The 6,612-nt window shown below is 42.0% G+C and overlaps 1 protein-coding gene across 2 annotated transcripts in view; it reads left to right on the top strand.

Moving 5' to 3' along the window:
* Positions 1 to 524: 524 nt before the first annotated feature.
* LOC101006310 (cAMP-regulated phosphoprotein 19) overlaps positions 525 to 6,612 on the top strand; it is a 36,665-nt gene continuing 30,577 nt past the window's right edge. The window contains exon 1 of one of the 2 annotated variants that reach the window (XM_009210194.4): positions 525 to 543. The gene's annotated coding sequence lies outside the window, so the exon portion shown is untranslated. The remainder of the gene's footprint in view (positions 544 to 6,612) is intronic. The other variant, XM_009210197.4, reaches the window with a different exon arrangement.

Below are 6,612 nucleotides of genomic sequence, written 5' to 3'. Positions count from 1 at the left end.
CTCATTCAAAATGTGTTCTGTTCTTGGTGTTTGCTACACTCTGATGATGCAAGTGGACTTCCTCTCTCAATTGTTTGAGGATTGAATGGAGGGAGACATTACTTCATCTCCTTACTCCTATAAACTCTTGAACTAGGCCAACTAAACCTCAAAAGGAACCCTGTTCTTTTTAAAGCTTTTATACACCTATCAAGTTCCAAATCAAAAAAATATTTTGTGCGTGTATGCATCAGAATCACCAGGGGAACTTTGGTTAAACATCAATTCTTGGACCTTGCCCCAAACTTAATGAGAATCTCTGTCTAAAGGGTCACTCTGTGATTCTATTCCCTATGGCTAATAGAATTAATTAAAAATTCAATTCCTTGGTTGCCCTAGTTACATTTCAAACGCTCAATAGTCATATGTAGCTAGTGGCTACTGTATTTGAGAGCACACATATAGAACAGTTCCATCACACAAAGTGCTATGAGACAGCACTAATCTAGAATACACACATACCTTGGAGATGTTGCAGGTTTGGTTCCAGACCACAGCAATAAAGTAAGTCATACACATTTTTTTATTTCCAGTGCATATAAAAGTTACATTTGGCTGAGCGCAGTGGCGCACTCTGTAATCCCAGCACTTTGGGAGGCTGAGACAGGTGGATCACCTGAGGTCAGGAGTTCAAGACCAGCCTGACTAACATGGTGAAACCCCATCTCTACTAAATACAAAAAATTAGGCATGGTGGCGCATGCCTGTAATCCCAGCTACTTGGGAGGTTGAGGCAGGAGAATCAGTTGAACCCGACAGGCGGAGCTTGCAGTGAGCTGAGATCATGCCATTGCACTCCAGCCTGGGCAACAAGAGTGAAACTCCCCTCAAAATAATAATTTTAAAAAGTTCTGTTTATACTATATTATACCTTAGAAGTGTGCAATAGCATCATGTCTAAAAAGTGTGCAATGGCATCATGTCTAAAACCACACCCTAAACAAAAAACAGATGATGGGGCTGGGCATGGCGGTTCACACCTGTAATCCAAGCACTTTGGGAAGCTGAGACAGGTAAACCACTTGACACCAAGAGTTTGAGGTTACAGTGAGCCAAGATCACTCCAGCCTTGGTGACAAGTGAGACCCTGTCTCTAAAAGAAATAAAAATAAAAAATAGTTTATTGTCACTTGAGCCCAGGAGTTCAAGGTTACAGTGGCCTATGATGGCACCTCTGAACTCCAGCCTGGGTGACAATGTGAGACCTTGTCTCAAAAAAAAAAAAATTAATCTATTGCTAAAAAATACTAACAATCATCTGAGCCCTCAAGAAGTCATAATCTTTGCTGGTGGGGGATCTTGCCTTGATGTTGATGGCTGCCAACTGGTCAGGGTAGTGGTTGCTGAAGGTTGGAGTGGCTGTGGGAATTTCTTAAAATAGACATCAATGAAGTTTCTCATCAATTGACTCTTCCTTTCACACAAGATTTCTCTGTAGCATGCAATGCTGTTTGATAGCATTTTACCTACCCACAATAGAACTTGTTTCAAAATTGGAGTCAGTCCTCTCAAACCTGGCCACTGCTTTATGAGCTAAGTTTATATAATATTTTAAAACCTTTTGTTGTAGCAATCAATCTGAAAACAAAAGCAATTACATTTACAATAGTTATAAAAAAAGTAAAATACCTAGGAATAAATTTAAGCAAAGAAGTGAAAGACCTCTATGAGGAAATTTATAAAACACTGATGAGGGCGGAGCAAGATGGCCGAATAGGAGCAGCTCCAGTCTTCAACTCCCAGCGCCAGCGACACAGAAGACCGGTGATTTCGGCATTTTCAACTGAGGTACTGGGTTCATCTCACTGGGGAGTGCCGGAAGATCGGTATTGGTCAGCTGCTGCAGCCCGACCAGCGAGAGCTGAAGCAGGGCGAGGCATTGCCTCACCTGGGAAGCGCAAGGGGGAAGGGAATCCCTTTTCCTAGCCAGGGGAACTGAGACACACAACACCTGGAGAATCGGGTAACTCCCACCCCAATACTGCGCTTTGAGCAAACAGGAACACCAGGAGATCATATCCCACACCTGGCTGGGAGGGTCCCACACCCACGGAGCCTCCCTCATTGCTATCACAGCAGTCTGTGATCTACCGGCAAGGCAGCAGCGAGGCTGGGGGAGGGGCGCCCGCCATTGCTCAGGCTTAAGTAGGTAAACAAAGCTGCTGGGAAGCTCGAACTGGGTGGAGCTCACAGCAGCTCAAGGAAACCTGCCTGTCTCTGTAGACTCCACCTCTGGGGGCAGGGCACAGTAAACAATAACAAAGCAGCAGATACCTCTGCAGACCCAAACGACTCTGTCTGACAGCTTTGAAGAGAGCAGTGGATCTCCCAACACGGAGGTTGAGATCTGAGAAGGGACAGACTCCCTGCTCAAGCGGGTCCCTGACCCCTGAGTAGCCTAACTGGGAGACATCCCCCACTAGGGGCAGTCTGACACCCCACACCTCACAGGGAGGAGTACACCCCTGAGAGGAAGCTTCCAAAGCAAGAATCAGACAGGTACACTTGCTGTTCAGAAATATTCTATCTTCTGCAGCCTCTGCTGCTGATACCCAGGCAAACAGGGTCTGGAGTGGACCTCAAGCAATCTCCAACAGACCTACAGCTGAGGGTCCTGACTGTTAGAAGGAAAACTATCAAACAGGAAGGACACCTACACCAAAACCCCATCAGTACATCACCATCATCAAAGACCAGAGGCAGATAAAACCACAAAGATGGGGAAAAAGCAGGGCAGAAAAGCTGGAAATTCAAAAAACAAGAGCGCATCTCCCCCGGCAAAGGAGCGCAGCTCATCGCCAGCAACGGATCAAAGCTGGACGGAGAATGACTTTGACGAGATGAGAGAAGAAGGCTTCAGTCCATCAAATTTCTCAGAGCTAAAGGAGGAATTACGTACCCAGCGCAAAGAAACTAAAAATCTTGAAAAAAAAGTGGAAGAATTGACGGCTAGACTAATTAATGCAGAGAAGGTCATAAACGAAATGAAAGAGATGAAAAGCATGACACGAGAAATACGTGACAAATGCACAAGCTTCAGTAACCGACTCGATCAACTGGAAGAAAGAGTATCAGCGATTGAGGATCAAATGAATGAAATGAAGCGAGAAGAGAAACCAAAAGAAAAAAGAAGCAAAAGAAATGAACAAAGCCTGCAAGAAGTATGGGATTATGTAAAAAGACCAAATCTACGTCTGATTGGGGTGCCTGAAAGTGAGGGGGAAAATGGAACCAAGTTGGAAAACACTCTTCAGGATATCATCCAGGAGAACTTCCCCAACCTAGTAGGGCAGGCCAACATTCAAATCCAGGAAATACAGAGAACGCCACAAAGATACTCCTCGAGAAGAGCAACTCCAAGACACATAATTGCCAGATTCACCAAAGTTGAAATGAAGGAAAAAATCTTAAGGGCAGCCAGAGAGAAAGGTCGGGTTACCCACAAAGGGAAGCCCATCAGACTCACAGCAGATCTCTCGGCAGAAACTCTCCAAGCCAGAAGAGAGTGGGGGCCAATATTCAACATTCTTAAAGAAAAGAATTTTAAACCCAGAATTTCATATCCAGCCAAACTAAGTTTCATAAGTGAAGGAGAAATAAAATCCTTTACAGATAAGCAAATGCTTAGAGATTTTGTCACCACTAGGCCTGCCTTACAAGAGACCCTGAAGGAAGCACTCAACATGGAAAGGAACAACCGGTACCAGCCATTGCAAAAACATGCCAAAATGTAAAGACCATCGAGGCTAGGAAGAAACTGCATCAACTAACGAGCAAAATAACCAGTTAATATCATAATGGCAGGATCAAGTTCACACATAACAATCTTAACCTTAAATGTAAATGGACTAAATGCTCCAATTAAGAGACACAGACTGGCAAACTGGATAAAGAGTCAAGACCCATCAGTCTGCTGTATTCAGGAGACCCATCTCACACGCAGAGACATACATAGGCTCAAAATAAAGGGATGGAGGAAGATTTACCAAGCAAATGGAGAACAAAAAAAAGCGGGGGTTGCAATCCTAGTCTCTGATAAAACAGACTTTAAACCATCAAAAATCAAAAGAGACAAAGAAGGCCATTACATAATGGTAAAGGGATCAATTCAACAGGAAGAGCTAACTATCCTAAATATATATGCACCCAATACAGGAGCACCCAGATTCATAAAGCAAGTCCTTAGAGACTTACAAAGAGACTTAGACTCCCATACAATAATAATGGGAGACTTCAACACTCCACTGTCAACATTAGACAGATCAACGAGACAGAAAGTTAACAAGGATGTCCAGGAATTGAACTCATCTCTGCAGCAAGCAGACCTAATAGACATCTATAGAACTCTCCACCCCAAATCAACAGAATATACATTCTTCTCAGCACCACATCGTACTTATTCCAAAATTGACCACGTAATTGGAAGTAAAGCACTCCTCAGCAAATGTACAAGAACAGAAATTATTACAAACTGTCTCTCAGACCACAGTGCAATCAAACTAGAACTCAGGACTAAGAAACTCAATCAAAACTGCTCAACTACATGGAAACTGAACAACCTGCTCCTGAATGACTACTGGGTACATAACGAAATGAAGGCAGAAATAAAGATGTTCTTTGAAACCAATGAGAACAAAGATACAACATACCAGAATCTCTGGGACACATTTAAAGCAGTGTGTAGAGGGAAATTTATAGCACTAAATGCCCACAAGAGAAAGCAGGAAAGATCTAAAATTGACACTCTAACATCGCAATTAAAAGAATTAGAGAAGCAAGAGCAAACACATTCGAAAGCTAGCAGAAGGCTAGAAATAACTAAGATCAGAGCAGAACTGAAGGAGATAGAGACACAAAAAACCCTCCAAAAAATCAATGAATCCAGGAGTTGGTTTTTTGAAAAGATCAACAAAATTGACAGACCACTAGCAAGACTAATAAAGAAGAAAAGAGAGAAGATTCAAATCGACGCAATTAAAAATGATAAAGGGGATATCACCACCGACCCCACAGAAATACAAACTACCATCAGAGAATACTATAAACACCTCTACGCAAATAAACTGGAAAACCTAGAAGAAATGGATAATTTCCTGGACACTTACACTCTTCCAAGACTAAACCAGGAAGAAGTTGAATCCCTGAATAGACCAATAGTAGGCTCTGAAATTGAGGCAATAATTAATAGCCTACCAACCAAAAAAAAGTCCAGGACCAGATGGATTCACAGCTGAATTCTACCAGAGGTACAAGGAGGAGTTGGTACCATTCCTTCTGAAACTATTCCAATCAATAGAAAAAGAGGGAATCCTCCCTAACTCATTTTATGAGGCCAACATCATCCTGATACCAAAGCCTGGCAGAGATACAACAAAAAAAGAGAATTTTAGACCAATATCCCTGATGAACATCGATGCAAAAATCCTCAATAAAATACTGGCAAACCGGATTCAGCAACACATCAAAAAGCTTATCCACCATGATCAAGTGGGCTTCATCCCTGGGATGCAAGGCTGGTTCAACATTCGCAAATCAATAAACATAATCCAGCATATAAACAGAACCAAAGACAAGAACCACATGGTTATCTCAATAGATGCAGAAAAGGCTTTTGACAAAATTCAACAGCCCTTCATGCTAAAAACGCTCAATAAATTCGGTATTGATGGAACGTACCTCAAAATAATAAGAGCTATTTATGACAAACCCACAGCCAATATCATACTGAATGGGCAAAAACTGGAAAAATTCCCTTTGAACACTGGCACAAGACAGGGATGCCCTCTCTCACCACTCCTATTCAACATAGTGTTGGAAGTTCTGGCTAGGGCAATTAGGCAAGAGAAAGAAATCAGGGGTATTCAGTTAGGAAAAGAAGAAGTCAAATTGTCCCTCTTTGCAGATGACATGATTGTATATTTAGAAAACCCCATTGTCTCAGCCCAAAATCTCCTTAAGCTGATAAGCAACTTCAGCAAAGTCTCAGGATACAAAATTAATGTGCAAAAATCACAAGCATTCTTATACACCAGTAACAGACAAACAGAGAGCCAAATCATGAATGAACTTCCATTCACAATTGCTTCAAAGAGAATCAAATACCTAGGAATCCAACTTACAAGGGATGTAAAGGACCTCTTCAAGGAGAACTACAAACCACTGCTCAGTGAAATAAAAGAGGACACAAACAAATGGAAGAACATACCATGCTCATGGATAGGAAGAATCAATATCGTGAAAATGGCCATACTGCCCAAGGTAATTTATAGATTCAATGCCATCCCCATCAAGCTACCAATGAGTTTCTTCACAGAATTGGAAAAAACTGCTTTAAAGTTCATATGGAACCAAAAAAGAGCCCGCATCTCCAAGACAATCCTAAGTCAAAAGAACAAAGCTGGAGGCATCACGCTACCTGACTTCAAACTATACTACAAGGCTACAGTAACCAAAACAGCATGGTACTGGTACCAAAACAGAGATATAGACCAATGGAATAGAACAGAGTCCTCAGAAATAATACCACACATCTACAGCCATCTGATCTTTGACAAACCTGAGAGAAACAAGAAA

The sequence above is a fragment of the Papio anubis genome, unplaced genomic scaffold, assembly GCF_008728515.1.
Source record: "Papio anubis isolate 15944 unplaced genomic scaffold, Panubis1.0 scaffold71, whole genome shotgun sequence".
In the NCBI taxonomy this organism is placed as follows: Eukaryota; Metazoa; Chordata; class Mammalia; order Primates; family Cercopithecidae; genus Papio; species Papio anubis.
The sequence above is the reverse complement of the archived record's forward strand: the minus strand, read 5'-3'. Positions and strand labels throughout refer to the sequence as shown.